This window comes from Perognathus longimembris, chromosome 1 (assembly GCF_023159225.1).
Source record: "Perognathus longimembris pacificus isolate PPM17 chromosome 1, ASM2315922v1, whole genome shotgun sequence".
Taxonomy (NCBI): Eukaryota; Metazoa; Chordata; class Mammalia; order Rodentia; family Heteromyidae; genus Perognathus; species Perognathus longimembris.
This window is the reverse complement of record NC_063161.1, coordinates 131,231,453-131,246,706: the sequence shown is the minus strand read 5'-3', so window position 1 is coordinate 131,246,706 and position 15,254 is coordinate 131,231,453.

The following is a 15,254-nucleotide window of genomic DNA, read 5'->3' as shown; positions in this document are numbered from 1 at the left end:
CAGAGCCTTGTTGCTCAGCAGACTCTGCATGGTGAGACACTGGAATGAGGTTGGGGTCCCAGTGCTCATTTTGGTGGATAACATGTGGATCAGGTGTGCAGGGCTCTCTGACTCCCAGCAGGGACAGGCACTGACTGCAGACTCCAGGACTCAGCTGTCCATGAGACTCTTATCTCCAATAAACTACTTAAGAAAAAATCCAGAAATGGGGCTGGGGCTCAACTGGTAGAGTGGTAGCCTTGAGCACAAACAGGCTCACAGACAGCACCCAGGCCCTGAGTTCAAGTCCCAGGACTGGCCAAAAAACTTACTTGCATTGGAACTGGGATGTAGCTCAGTGGCAAAGTGGAAGAAGAAGAAAGGAGACGGAGGTGGAGGAGGAGGAAAAGGAAGGGGAAGAAGAGAAGGAAAAGAAGGAGAAAAGAGAGGAGGAGGAGGAGGAGGAGAAGAAAGTGAAGAGAGGAAGAGGAAAGAATAAAAAAACAGTTAAAACGTAGTTACATTAAAATAATAAGAGGAAGAGAAAGCAATAGAGAGGGTTATTTTGAGCAAAATATAATACATGCATGCTTGAAATTTTCTAGTGAAACCCCTTGGTACAATTACTTTGCACTAAAAAATAATGGCAAGAAAGTATAATAGGCTCTGATGGGAGAGGTTTGCTTGTACAGAGGGAAAGGCTAATAAAGAGGGTAAATTAGGATGAATATGATTGATATAGTTAACTTTCATGTATTAAAATAGAGCAAAGAAAGCTGTTAAAATTGTTTAAAGACAGGAGGTAGGACAGGGGAAGGTAACAAAGGGGAATATGTTTTATCAGGATGTGTTTTTTTATGTGTGTGGAAATGCCACAGTGAAGCTCCCCTTATAAAATGAATATGTGGGGTAACAAGTGTGAAAAGAAAGGTACTCACTTCCTTTTTGTTCCCAGTCCTGGGGCTTAAACTCAGGGCCTGAGCACTGTCCCTGGCTTCTTTTTTGCTCAAGGCTAGCTAGCACTCTACCACTTGAGCCACAGCACCCCTTCTGGGTTTTACTATATATGTTGGTACTGAGAAATTGAACCTAGGGCTTCATGTATACAAGGCAAGCACTCTACCACTAGGCCATATTCCTAGCCCCTCACTTCCTTACATATGTAACTATACCCCTCTGTACATCATCTTGACAATAAAATTAAATTTAAGAACTAATATGTGCTAATAAAAATAATAGCTGAGCACCAATTTCTCACACATGTAATCCTATCTACTTAGGAGACTGAAATCAGAGAGTTGTAGTTTGGGGCCAGCCTGGGCAGAAAAGTCCCTGAGTCTCATCTCCAACTAACTATCAAAAAGGCCGAAGTGGCACTCTGGCTCAATTGGTAGAGTTCTAGCCCTGAGCAAAAACACTCAGTGACACCCAGGCCCTGAGTTCAAGTCCCAAGACTAGCATATGTGTGTGTGCACGCACGCACGCACACACACACACTGATAATGATAAGTATTTGTTCACATTTTTTATGTGTTGTAACATCAAACTGGGCACAGCCTCTCAAAATGGCTGTCTCTGCTTCATAATGCCTGTGGCCTCAGCTGGAGGGCTGCAAGGCAGAGGGCTGCAGTCATGGAAGGCCCATTCATTCACATCTTGTGATTGATTCTGGCTGTCAGTTAAGACCTTGGCTAGGATTATTGTCTAGAAAGGCTACACACACCCTCCACATATATATAGTGATTGAGTTTCAAAAGCAAGTGTCAAAAGAAAGAAAGATGGAGCATGTGATAGAGTCTGTACCTTTTTATAACATATCCCCAGAAGTCTCCTAACATCACGATGCCATACTTCATTGGTTATGGCAGTCACCAGCCCCACCCAGTCTTAAGAGTTGAGAATACCTCTCAGTGGGAGGAGTATGGGTCACATTGCTTGTGGAATAGGAGAAACACGTTGGTAGGGTCATCTTTGGAAAGTGCAATCTGCTACAGATTCTTGTTTTGTATTGCAGTAAACCCACGCCCAACTGGCTTAAACAAGAAAGGAGGAGGGATGACTCCAGATAAGCCTTGAATAATTCTCAAGTTATGTCACCAGGACCCAGTTTTTCTTCAGCTCTGGCGGAAGCCTCAGACAGATTCTCCCCCTCATGGAGGAAAAAAGCTGCCAAGGCTCCATCCACACATCTCTTGCTCAATTACTGCAGGAAGAGAGACATCTGCCTTTCTGCTTTTCTTTCCAGGACATGTGTGTGAACCATGTCCTGGAAAGTAAGTTTCTTCGGCTCCAGCTGTGCTGACTTGGCTTTTGTGCCCACCCTGAATAATTCACTGCCAATAAGGAAGTATGATATATGCATTAGTTTAGATCTGAGTCACATGCCCACCTCTGGAGCTAGGGACAAGGTCAACATCAACATAAATTACAAGCTTTCTGGGATAGCAATGAATTCAGCTACAAGGACAGAATTTACATCAGGAGTTGCCATAGATTCAGAGATTTCTTTTTCTCATGTCATTAAAATGTCTAGAGTCGGGCTGGGGATATAGCCTAGTGGCAAGAGTGCCTGCCTCGGATACACGAGGCCCTAGATTGGATTCCCCAGCACCACATATACAGAAAACGGCCAGAAGCGGCGCTGTGGCTCAAATGGCAGAGTGCTAGCCTTGAGCAAAAAGAAGCCAGGGACAGTGCTCAGGCCCTGAGTCCAAGGCTCAGGACTGGCCAAAAAAAAAAAAAAAAAAAAAATGTCTAGAGTCACATAGCTCCTGGTGTTGTTACACTGGCTCAGAGTACAGGATAGTAGGACTGTGATTCTCTTGACCCTTTTGCCTTTCTTGTAAGATGAATATATCTGGTCTCATCATCATGTCTATCTGGCATCATGTTTCTGTGTCATGCAACCCTGTCACTGCTGCCTAGAAGGTAGTTGGAATAGTGAACATGCAGAAGGCAAGCAAGAGAGAAGAGAGTTTTAGGAATAGGAACTAGGTTACCCAACCCACACTGGTCTCTAGACAAAGAAACACATTATGCAAATAAACCACATGGCCGAAATAAAAAAGGGATTCTTCTGTAGCAAAATTGGAGGATACATCATAAGAAAGTTAACAAATTGCTCAATAGCAAACATAAGAAATAACCATGACCCCAGTATCTTTCCTTTTAATTCTGCAAAACTATTTTCTTTCTATGGAAAGGTCAGAAGAAAACCTAGTGACTAATAATTGCCAAATTCTACAGAAATTTTTAAAGTTTTTTGTTGCCACTGTGGGTTTTTTTTGTTTGTTTTGTTTGTTTGGTGCCAATACTGGGGCTTTAATCAGGGTCTGAGCACTGTCCTTTAGTTTTTCTACTCAAGGCTAGCACTCTACCACTTTTGAACAAATTCCAATTCGGGCTTTTTGGTGGTTAATTAAATTTAACAGTCTCATGGACTTTTGTGCACAGGCAGGCTTTGAACCACCATCTTCAGATCTCATTCCCTCACCCCATTTCTCTAGGATTACAGGTGTGAGGCCCTAGTTCCTGGCTAGGACAACTCCCTACCTAGTTATTGAAATTTTCTTTTGTGACACTGAACTCTCTTGGATGGGCTTACAGCTCTCTGATCATATTATTTGTACTTTTGAGAAGTTCTTCTTTCTCATTGTCTCCCCAAACATGGTCTGCATGCAAACCAAACATCCTTCTCATTTCTGCTCTCTTATCTTTGTCATAATTCTTTTGTTGTCCTTGTTGTTTGTAGTATTGGAGATTGAACCCAGAGTCTCATTCAAATACTCTACTTCTTGAGCTATGCCCAACCCTCTTTGCCACACTTCTTGAATTGACTGCTCAATTTGTCTTTCAATAATAAGAAAATTTAAAGTTATTAATCTTCTTGTAGAGATTTGGCCCATTCTCATAAACTTTGGTATGTAGTATTCTTTTTTTTTTTTTTGTCAGTCCTGGGGCTTGAACTCAAGGCCTGAGTAGTGTCTCTGGCTGAGTAGTGTCTGGAGCCACAGCTTCACTTCTGGCTTTTTCTATACATGTAGTGCTGAGGAATCAAACCCAGGGCTTCATGTATATGAGGCAAGCACTCTACCACTAGGCCATATTCCCAGCCCCTGTAGTATTCTTCTTTTGGTAAATATCTAAATAGATTTTGCTTTTCTTGAATTTGTTTTGTCATATGAATAATGCATATTCTGCTTTCTTTTTGTTTGCACTTGCCTGTTGTCTTTTTCCTGAAGGTTATGTTTAATGTTTCTTTTCATTCATATGGTGCACACACTTGACTTAAATACACATACTTGACTTTCATGTAGAACACATATGGACTCTCTTGATTTCCTATGTTTATTAGTTTAAATGCCAGTGGATGCACACCCAGGGAAAACTGAGTTTATCACCCATCACTGAAAGCACTATGGATGTTCTGTGTGTATGTGAGTGTGGGCATGTGGAAGGGGGGAGTGTGTGTGAGTGTGTATGTGTGTGTGTTGGGTCTTAAACTCAGTTCCTTGTGGTCTTGGCCTTTTTTACTCAAGGCTGGCAGTCAATCACTTGAGTCACACCTCTATTTCCCACTATGGATGTTCTAGATATGCCTTATGAAAGAGAAATATTGAAAGGGATGAACAATGGCAACTTGATCAGATTCAAACTCTCTATCACTCAGAGTGGAATATGTAGTCTGTTAAACATAATGCCTATGTCCATTGTTCTAGTCCCTGAGCCAGACACCATTCTAAGCAACAGGAATGTAATAAACCTGACCTTGGCTTTCAAGATCCGTATGCTAGGTAGTGTGATCTAGACTCATACATTTGGGTTAACAGTTCCTGTTACTGCCACTGTTCAACATGAACCCTAAATATTACAGCCCTCTACCTCCCAATGCACTAGAATCTTCAATGCTTCCATAATGTTGGTAACTACTTTCTCTTTCCTCATTGCTTATTACTATTTTTTGTAATGCTTTTATAACTGGTATTTAGCAAAGTGCTTTTGCTAAGAAGCACTGACTATTTATTTGGATCCAAAAAGGACTAAAACCAGATGAAAACCTCACATCCTGACTTCATTTTGCATTGGTCTTCCTTGTTTCAAACTGTGGGTGGGACTCCTGCTAAACTCTGCAAGTAGGCATATTAATCATGATGAAGAATCTGTCTAGGGGCTGGGGATATGGCCTAGTGGCAAGAGTGCTTGCCTCGTATACATGAGGCCCTGGGTTCAATTCCCCAGCACCACATATACAGAAAATGGCCAGAAGTGGTGCTGTGGCTCGAGTGGCAGAGTGCTAGCCTTGAGCAAAAAAAAAAAAAAAAAGAAAGAAAGAAAGAAAAAGAAGCCAGGGACAGTGCTCAGGCCCTGAGTCCAAGCCCCAGGACTGGCAAAAAAAAAAAAAAAAAAGAATCTGTCTAAAAACAGGTGATACCAAACTTTTCTCACTCCCCTCAAGGCTGAAGGTTAAAAGGAAAGGGTAACTAAGATATCTTACTGTCAGCTTTTACAATATTCTGTTCTAGAACCCCCAAAAGGCTCCTGAAAGTCTCTAGTGATTATCCCAAACCTGCACTTACCATGGATTCTGGAAACAGAAGAGCCCTAAAGACACACCACCCTCACCCTTCCCCAATCTGGAGCAATAGTCTCTGAGAATCCCTCAAGCCAGAAGATTCCTTCAGGCCATCTTGTAGGGCCAGAATGAGATAATGATCAGTTAGATCACACTTTGGCCAAAACTACTTAATTATGCACATCTCTTGCCCCATGCCCTAATAATTCCCATTCTTAAACCTAAAGTTTATGTTTGTGCCTCAAAGATAGGCTAATACAATTACTTTCCATCTCTCCAAAATAATCATTTGGATTATACTCTGCCTTTCACCATTGCTTTTGTTTGCTTTCTTTAAGGTAAGTGCTGAGTGCTGGACCTGATAGTTAGAATCCCTGTAGTTGGGCCTCTGATCTCCAGTAATGCTTTCACCACAAAAATTTCTTTTCTTTTCTTTTTTTTTTTTTGCCAGTCCTGGGCCTTGGGCTCAGGGCCTGAGCACTGTCCCTAGCTTCTTTTTGCTCAAGGCTAGCACTCTGCCACTTGAGCCACAGCGCCACTTCTGGCCATTTTCTATATATGTGGTGCTGGGGAATCAAACCCAGGGCTTCATGTATAGGAGGCAAGCACTCTTGCCACTAGGCCATACTCCCAGCCCCACAAAAATTTTTTATAGGGCTGGGAATATGGCTTATCTAGCATGCACAAAGTCCTGGATTCAATTCCTCAGTACCACATACACAGAAAAAAAGCTGGAAGTGGTGCCGTGGCTCAAGTGGTAGAGTACTAGCCTTGAGCAAAAAGAAGCCAGCAACAGTGCTCAGGCCCTGAGTCCAAGCCCCAGGACTAGCAAAAATGAAAACAAAAGTATCTTATAGCCCTTTACAATACAACCCATGACCTTCTTTCTCAGATCTGGGCAATCATCCATCTCTTATAAAATAAAGAGATCAATCTGGATGTGGTTGGTGCACATCTGTAATCTCAGTATTTAGGAGGCTGAGGCTTGAGAATCTCAAGTTTAAGGCCAGCCTGGGCTACATAGTGAGACCCTGTCTCAAAACATCAAAAATCTGGATGCTGGTGGCTCATACCTGTAATCCTAGCTACCCAAGAGGCTGAGATCTGAGCAATTACCAACCCAGCCCAGGCAGAAAAATCTGTGACAGACTTATTTACAATTAACCAGCAAAAAGCTGGGAGTGTGACTCAAATGGTAAAGGACCAACCATGAATGAAAAAAGCTAATTAAGAGTGGGAGGCCTTGGAGTTGGGAATATGGCCTAGTGGTAAAGTGCTTGCCTCGTAGACATGAAGCCATGGGTTCAATTCCTCAGCACCACATATATAGAAAAAGCCAGAAGCAGCACTATGGCTCAAGTGGTAGAGTGCTAGCCTTGAGCAAAAAGAAGCCAGGAACAGTGCCCAGGCCTTGAGTTCAAGTCCCAGTACTAGCACAAAAGAAGAAAGAAAAGTGAAAAAATACACAAAAAAGAAAAATAATTCCCCTTAAAAAATAAACAGAGGCTGGAAATGTGGCTTAGTCATAGGGTGCTTGCCTAGCATGCATGAAGCCTTGAGTTTGATTCCTCAGTACCACATACACAGAGAAGTCCAAAAGTCATGCTGTGGCTCAAGTGGTAGAGCACTACTAGCCTTGAGCAAAAGAAGCTCAGGGACAGCGCCCAGGCACTGAGTTCAAGCCCCAGGACTGGCAAAATAAATAAATAAGCAGATTAGAATAGGTGTCGGATCTATATGGGATTGTGCCAAAGAAAAAGAGACTGACTCGACTCTGAGTTCCTAGAACCCCAGCCTTAGGCTTATTCATCTAACTCTGCAGATTAAAGACTCAAGAAAAGTGAGTTGAATGAAAAATAGCTGCTCTCTGACCAAATGAATGAGAGAAGACATGCAGAAGACATTTTTAGAGCCCTTTATATGAAAGACTCATTTAAGAATTCTGCTGGGCACTGGTAGCTCATGTCTATCATCCTAGCTAACCGGGACTGCCTAGTAAGTGCAAGGCCCTAAGTTCAAATAGATTGTTTGTTTGCTTGTATAGCTATTTATATATATATTTATTCATAATATACCATATGCTATAAATACATAAATATACAGACTACATATTTGTATTATATTTTATATCATATTAGTATATATTTATATTGATTATATTTCCATTATTTATATTATTTTATAAAATATTTATTTGTATTATAATATATGCTATAGTATTTTATATACATATTATTTATATATAAATATATTTGTATATTAGATATCATACAATTATACTTATAGTATAAATAGTTATATATTATAGTATATATATTTATGTGCTATAAACATATTGATAGTATAAACATAGATATATGCAAATAGTATACATATATACATATATGTATGTTTTGAGATATACATTTATATGTATTATATACATTACACATATGTATTATACGTATATAATGCATAATATAATGTTTGAATTATGGAGTAGCTAAATTCAGATAGTTAACATTTGAATTATCTCACATCCTTTTTTTTATTTTGTTCATCACAGGACTTGAACTCGGGTCCTGGGTACTGTCCCTGAGCTCTTTGGCTAAATGCTAGCACCTCTACCACTTTGTTAGTTTTTTTTTTTTTTTTTGACAGTCCTGGGCCTTGGACTCAGGGCCTGAGCACTGTCCCTGGCTTCTTTTTGCTCAAGGCTAGCACTCTACAACTTGAGCCACAGCGCCACTGCTGGCCATTTTCTGTATATGTGGTGCTGAGGAATAGAACCCAGGGCTTCATGTATATGAGGCCAGTACTTTACCACTAGATCATATTCCCAGCCCTCCTCTACCACTTTGAGTAAAAGTGCCACTTCTGGTTTTCTGGTAGTTAATCAGAGATAAAAGTCTCATAGACCTTCCTGCCCAGGCTGGCTTTAAACCGTGATCCTCAGATCCCAGTCGCCTGAGTAGCTAGGATTATAGGCTTGAGCCACCAGCACGTCGCTCACACATTTATTTTGTGTGGTGAGAACACTGAAAATTTCTTTGTCAGTACATAGTTACCTTCCTATATTCCCACCACCCAGGGAATGGAGGTAAGATTATCTTGAATTTGAGGGCAATCTTGGCTACACAGCAAGACCTGGTCTTTAAAAGACCAAAACTACAGCAAGAAGCTGTGAGTTCAATCCCCTATACTATGGAAATAAATGTAGTTCTCTGATGTACTATAGTTAAGACTTGAAAGTTAAAGCCTTCTTTCTTAGTTCCAGGTAAGTACTTGGGACCACCAAACACACTTCAAATACACTTTGCCAACATGTTCATTCAAATACTGGGAACCAGTAAATGTATTGTTCCTTCTCCGGGCTTAACATTTTCTGGTTTCATTCTTCCCTGAAAGATCATGGCTTCAAGTCCCTAGACCAGACTCATTCATTCAACCAGCACATGTTACATGCCAGGTTCTGTGGGAGGAATCGAGAACATAGAAGGGGAATAAAGTACAAACCTAGCACTCAGGGACTTTATTACATGATGGGAATGACAAACAGAAGCTTCTGAACCATAGCTCCAGTCCCAGTAGAGTGTATTTAAGTATAACAGTCCATAACAGGGAGACAGTCAATTCCTCTAGGAGAAGGGTATGAAGGCTATTGGGCTTCTGTCTCCACAGGTCCATACATAAATCCCTTTATCTTCATTCAAGGACTTTACCTCCTTCTGCCTTCTTTTCTTGGCATTTCTCTAACATATCCTGTTGGAGTGTTATGTTTCAGGAAAAAAAAAGTTTAAAAATACATTCATCTGCCACCTTAGAAATGTTTTCATAAGAAGAAAATCTAGCAGCTTGTGACAAGAATGACTATTTCAGCACATGAAGTCTGAAATAATTCCACCAGCTCCCATTCTTCTTACAGTCCCTCCATCCTGGATTTTTCTCTTTTGTTATCATTTTCTTCCTCTCTCTTCCTAGATTTCATTTTGTTTCAATGTATTTTGACATTGTCATATTTATTCTTCACACCACACATTTTTTCATCAACTCAGAGGGTTAAGTATCTTGGTAGAGGTCAGTTGCCAGGATTGGGATTCAAACCCAGCTCTTCTGATAATTAGTCACATTTGAGTACAGGAAAAGAAATAACAGGGTTGACCCTTTGTGAATCCAAGAGTGTATTTACTTCTAGAGTCAGTTCTATGACACACCAAAACACAGAGCTAACTCTCCTATCTAGCTGCCTTTTATTCTTACTGAATAAAACCCTACTCCTGACTGCATTTAACCTGTATCTGCGAAATGTCCAGGTGTCCAACAATGGGATCATCACTTTTTCATTAGAAAGTTGACTTATCATCTGAGCAGCTAACTTTATCAGAAACCTTTACCTGATTTTAGAAGGATTCAGAATAATATAAATACATCCATAGGCTTACTTACTAATTTAATGGACCCCCACTATCCAGATCTGAAAAAATGAGAGGTTTAAATTGTAGGGTTCAAAATCTCTTGTAGTTATAGTCCTTCTCAGTAGCTCTAAGCCTTATGAATATCATTCTGAAGCCTTCCTTAGCTTATAATTTTAGAGGAAAGTATTAACTATTATTATGAAGTTCAGCCAGATACCATAGGTACTTAGAGACTGAAGAGAATTGTCCTATGTTTTCTAAGCTCCTATGCTTAGGAAACAAGATTAGCTGTATAAGAGGTCTTTAGGATGGACAAGAGGGCAACTCAGAGCAAAATATTGATTTGATGTTATTATAGAATGTCAGATATTGTCACTGTGGTTATAGATGTCATTTGTGACCTTTCTCTTTCCTGATTAGAGAAACTCTTTAAAGGCAGGATCTGAAATCTTTTTCTTTTTCTTTCTTTCTTTTTTTTTTTTTTTTTTTTTTTCCATTCCTGGGCCTTGGACTCAGGGCCTGAGCACTGTCCCTGGTTTCTTTTTGCTCAAGGCTAGCACTCGGCCAGTTGAGCCGCAGCGCCACTTCTGGCCATTTTCTGTATATGTGGTGCTGGGGAATCGAACCAAGGGCTTCATGTATACGAGGCAAGCGCTCTTGCCACTAGGCCATATCCCCAGCCCCCTGAAATCTTTATAGTATGTTAATGAAGGATGGTCTCAGCAAGTGTTTGAAAATGGAACAGGATGGGAAGGAGAAGAAAAAAACAGGGAGGGGGGAAAGAGAAGGAGAGGGACTGGAAGAGTCACCATTTTATGCATTAGAATGAACTAGATTATTTTGGCTTATCATAGGAGAGATATCTAGATGTTGGGAAGGTTTATCTCATTATTTTTCTCCCTGTCTTAATTTTCAAGAATACATTTTTATATAGTAGACTGACATATAAGATCCTTTTCTAACCTTTTTACTACAGTTAAAAGTATTTTGTGATTTCCTTTGTACATAAATGTACCCCATTTAAATTATTCAAGTTTAATGCTAATTATGATACATTTCCATTAATTAATTCACTTATTCAAAAATATGTCTGAGCTCCTACTATGTGTCAGGATTCATGCTAGGCATTGTTGAGAATCTAATGATGAATAAGACATGTTTTGTGACTTCCAAGTCTTCAAAGGCTATTTTGGGAGACAGACAGGTAAATTAGAATAGACCCTTGACATTTGTAAATTATTATTCACTGTTTCAGCAATTCATAAACAGCCTTAAAGATCCATGACATGAATTTGATTGTAATGAGAATAATTATACTGATATTGTGGGCTGTTGAGAGGATTAACTGAGATAATGCATTTTAAAACACCTAGCATGAATTTGAAACAAGAGTATTGAAAAAGTCCTATGCAAGAGGGAATCATTTGGATAAGCAAGACAAATATAGAATGAGCAACTGGGATAGGTTTCAAGGAGGAGGGAGAAATGGGGGAGAATATCCATTCTCTAAATTTGAGTTTGTGCATGTGTGGAAACATTTTTTACAAACAATAAAAATATGGCAATTGACTAGGCACCAGTGGTTCATGCATGTAAGTCTAGCTACTCAAAAGGCCTAACCTGGAGGATGTGATTTGAAGCCAGAGCAACCAGAAAAGTCTGTAAGACTCTATTTCCAACTAACCAGAAAAATACACAACTGGAGGCATGGCTCAAGTTGTAGGGCACCAGTCATTAGCAAAAAAGCTGAGTGAGATCATGAGACCCTGAGTTCAAGCCCAAGCCCTGGTGTGTGTGTGTGTGTGTGTGTGTGTGTGTGTGTGTGTGTGTGTGTGTGTGTAAAAATAGTGATACAGGGCTGGGATGTAGCCAGTGGCAAAGCGCTTGCCTAGCAAGTGCAACGTCCTGGGTTTGATCCCCAGTACCAAAAAATAAAAGACAAAAAAATACAGTTAAAAAAAACCCAACCAAAAAAAATAGTGATACAAATTATAATACACTAAATCAGCTTATAAATTATTCTTTGGCACTATTTTTTTATTTTTGTTTTATCATGTCACTGGGAAACAAGCCATAACTTTGTGAATGCTAGGCAAGTAGTGTACCACCAACCTGTATCTCTAGCCTTTGTAGCACTGTTTAAAAATAATTATATACTGTTGATAAAAATGGAAAAGAAGAATGCTGGTGTAGGTCCAGTAAGATTATTCTTCCTGCAATCTCTCTCTACATGACACTCTGCTTTCCTGTCTGTACAATTGTAGTTGTTCACACCAATACTTGCACATCACTTGTATTGCAAATGTAGGAGTCATCTTTAACTCCCCCTCCTTCTTCTGATGGCTTTATTTGGGAAAATTTTTTTTTCATTTTTCTTTCCTAGCTTTTCTCCAGTAATTATGCTCGCAGAAGTTGTGTTCTCTGTCTGTCCCTCTCTTTCATCCCTCTCCATTTTTTGCAACCCTTGCCTTTTCAAGCTTACTTAGAATTCTTCTTGATCAGGTGTAATCAGTGTTTCAAAGGTGAGAAAACATCTAGGTCATAGTGAGTGCTGAAAGTTCAGAACCATGGACAGCAAACAGGCATCTCCCCCATTTAGACTCTCATGGTGTTCTGCCCATGAAGCCAACAATGAGAAATGACCATAAATGTGACAGGGACCCACATAGGACTCAATTTGATAAGTATTATCTATCAGAATAAACCAAGTGCTGTAGAATAACACGGTAGAGAGAGGTTGAGTCTTTCTAAAGAATCTGAGACAGTTTTATACAGAAGATGCCAAGACATAGGAGAATGATAGAAGTATCCAGGTATTTGAGCTAATAGAGATCTCAGTTGTTATTTTATGTCGCTTAATTTTTTTAACTTTATTTATTTATGTTTGCCAATCCTGGGGCTTGAACGCAGGCTTGACCACTGTCCCTGGCTTCCTTTTGCTCAAGGCTAGCACTTTACCACTTGAGCCACAGTGCCACTTCTGGCTTTTTCTGTATATGTGGTGAGAGGAATTGAACCCAGGGCTTCATCCATGGTAGGCAAGCACTCTACCACTAAGCCACATTTCAAGCCCCTATATCACTTAATTTTAAAATGTTTCTCTGGGTCTAAATTTTTCTTAGTGCAAAAACTAGTATTGATTGCATAAAACAGAAAACCTAAAAAAATAAGGTAGATTTCTTTCCATGTAAGAAGAATCCAAAGACAGTAATTCTGGGGCTAATACAGAGACTCCATAGTCACTATAAACCTCAGATTCTTCTTCTGCTATCATTAATGGCTTGCTTCTGAAGAACACCTCATGGCCCAAGAAGGCACCTAAAATTTCTACAAGCATTTACATCATTTCAAACTTATACCATAATGAAAGGTACCTAAGTATCATGCTGTCTTTTGTATCTCAGAGTCTAGCACAGAAAATAAATGAATGCATGAACAAACTTCATTTTAAGAAAAACTGTCAGGCACCATGACTCACATCCTGTAATCCCAGCAGGAGGGAGTCTGAAGTTGAGAGATTACAAGTTCTAGGACAACTTGGACTACATAGTGAAACCTTGTCTTGAAAAGAAAAAAAAACCAAATAACATAACAATTTTTTTTAATGTAAGGTTTCTGATTCTCTGGGAAGAGTTCTTCACATTGAACTCTAATTCCCAAAATTTCCACATATTAGTCTTTGCTCCCTTCTGTGGTCACTTTAAGCTAATATGGTTTTGGCTTTTGGTTTTGTTTATTGTTTACAGGACAGTATTGAACTCAGGGCCTTACTCATGCTAGGCAAGTATTCTGTCATTGACCAACCTGCCCAAATCTGCCTTTTTCTTGCAAAGCAAGATATATGAGAACACTTCAGATCTAGAAGGACACTTCTCGTGCCTTGTTATACATGAGGACACTTCTCATGCCTTGCTCTTTCCCCCATATCTTTACTTTCTTAGGACGAACAGCTCTGTCCTTTCACCTTTTTTTTCCATAAGACTTGATACCTGATTTTTCCGATCCTATGACATAAGTTTTGTCCTCACCTCATGCTAGAAATAAATTAATCCATTTAAAGAACAAGGCCCAATTCTGGGTGCTGTCTTGGCTTTGAATTAAAATAGGGCAATATGTAGTATTTTGTTAAATTACCCTACAATTAAACCTTTTGTATCCCTACTTGTTTTGTTGCTGTTGATAGTGGTTGTTGTTTTGAGATAAGGTCTTGCTGTGGAATACAAGCTGTCTTCAAACTCACAATCCTCCCTGTTTCCACCTTCCAAGTTCTAGGATTACAGGTACGTACCACCATCTCCACTTCCCTGAAATGAGACCTCTTACAAAGTAGATGGAGAAGAGAAGTGATGAAAAGTAAGATGCCATCCCCAAAGTTGTCACCTGACAGTCACAAATTTCTTCTGCTGTGTTTTATCTCAATAGCCTTTTGCACAGTGAAGTTTTGCCTTGTGGTTGAAGCACTGGACTATGCTTCCCTTGAGAGTTGAACACCTGGTGCTTGTGCTCTAGTTCTCCTCTTCTCAAAGTCTTGGGTGCTTCTGGTTGAAATACCATTGCCATAGAGCTATCCTTACCTGATCATTGCCAAAAGTTACCATGAGGGTGATGTGGAAGGCTAGTGGAAAACTTTCATGAAGATGTAACCTCTAGCTCAAGGCCTCACATCTGTAATTAAGAACACGATCTTGTCCATCTTTCTGCTTCTAAATTACCTAATAAAGATTACCTTCACATACCTTATGAATATTTTCATCCATATAACTACTTCTCAAATCAAACTATAGAATATTATAGCTTCAAGCTCATTTCTGCCTCCAGTTAATACTCACCCCTCCATGATGGTCACTGTTTGGGTTAGTTTTGCCTATGTTTAAACTTCAGATGAGTAGAATTTCCAGGTTGCTCAATCTCTCTCTCTCTCTCTCTCTCTCTCTCTCTCTCACACACACACACACACACATACACACACACATACACACATACACACACACACACATACTGGGTATGAACTCAGGTTCTATCACTTGTTCAGTTTTGCTTGTTTGCCTGGTGTTTCACTTGAGGCATGACTCTGGACTGGCTTTTTACTGGTTATTTTGGAGATAGGATCTTGTGAACGTTACTGCCTGGGCAAGTTTGAACCACGATCCTCTGAATATCTAAGTAGTTAGGATTACAGGGATAAGCCAGTTCAGTTTTCCTTTACTCCTTTTATTTATTTTTTTGTCTGGCTTCTTTTCTTAATCTTAGTCACTATGTTTGAGAAAAATCATCTTTATTGTATGTAACGGTATTTTGTTCCTTGTCCG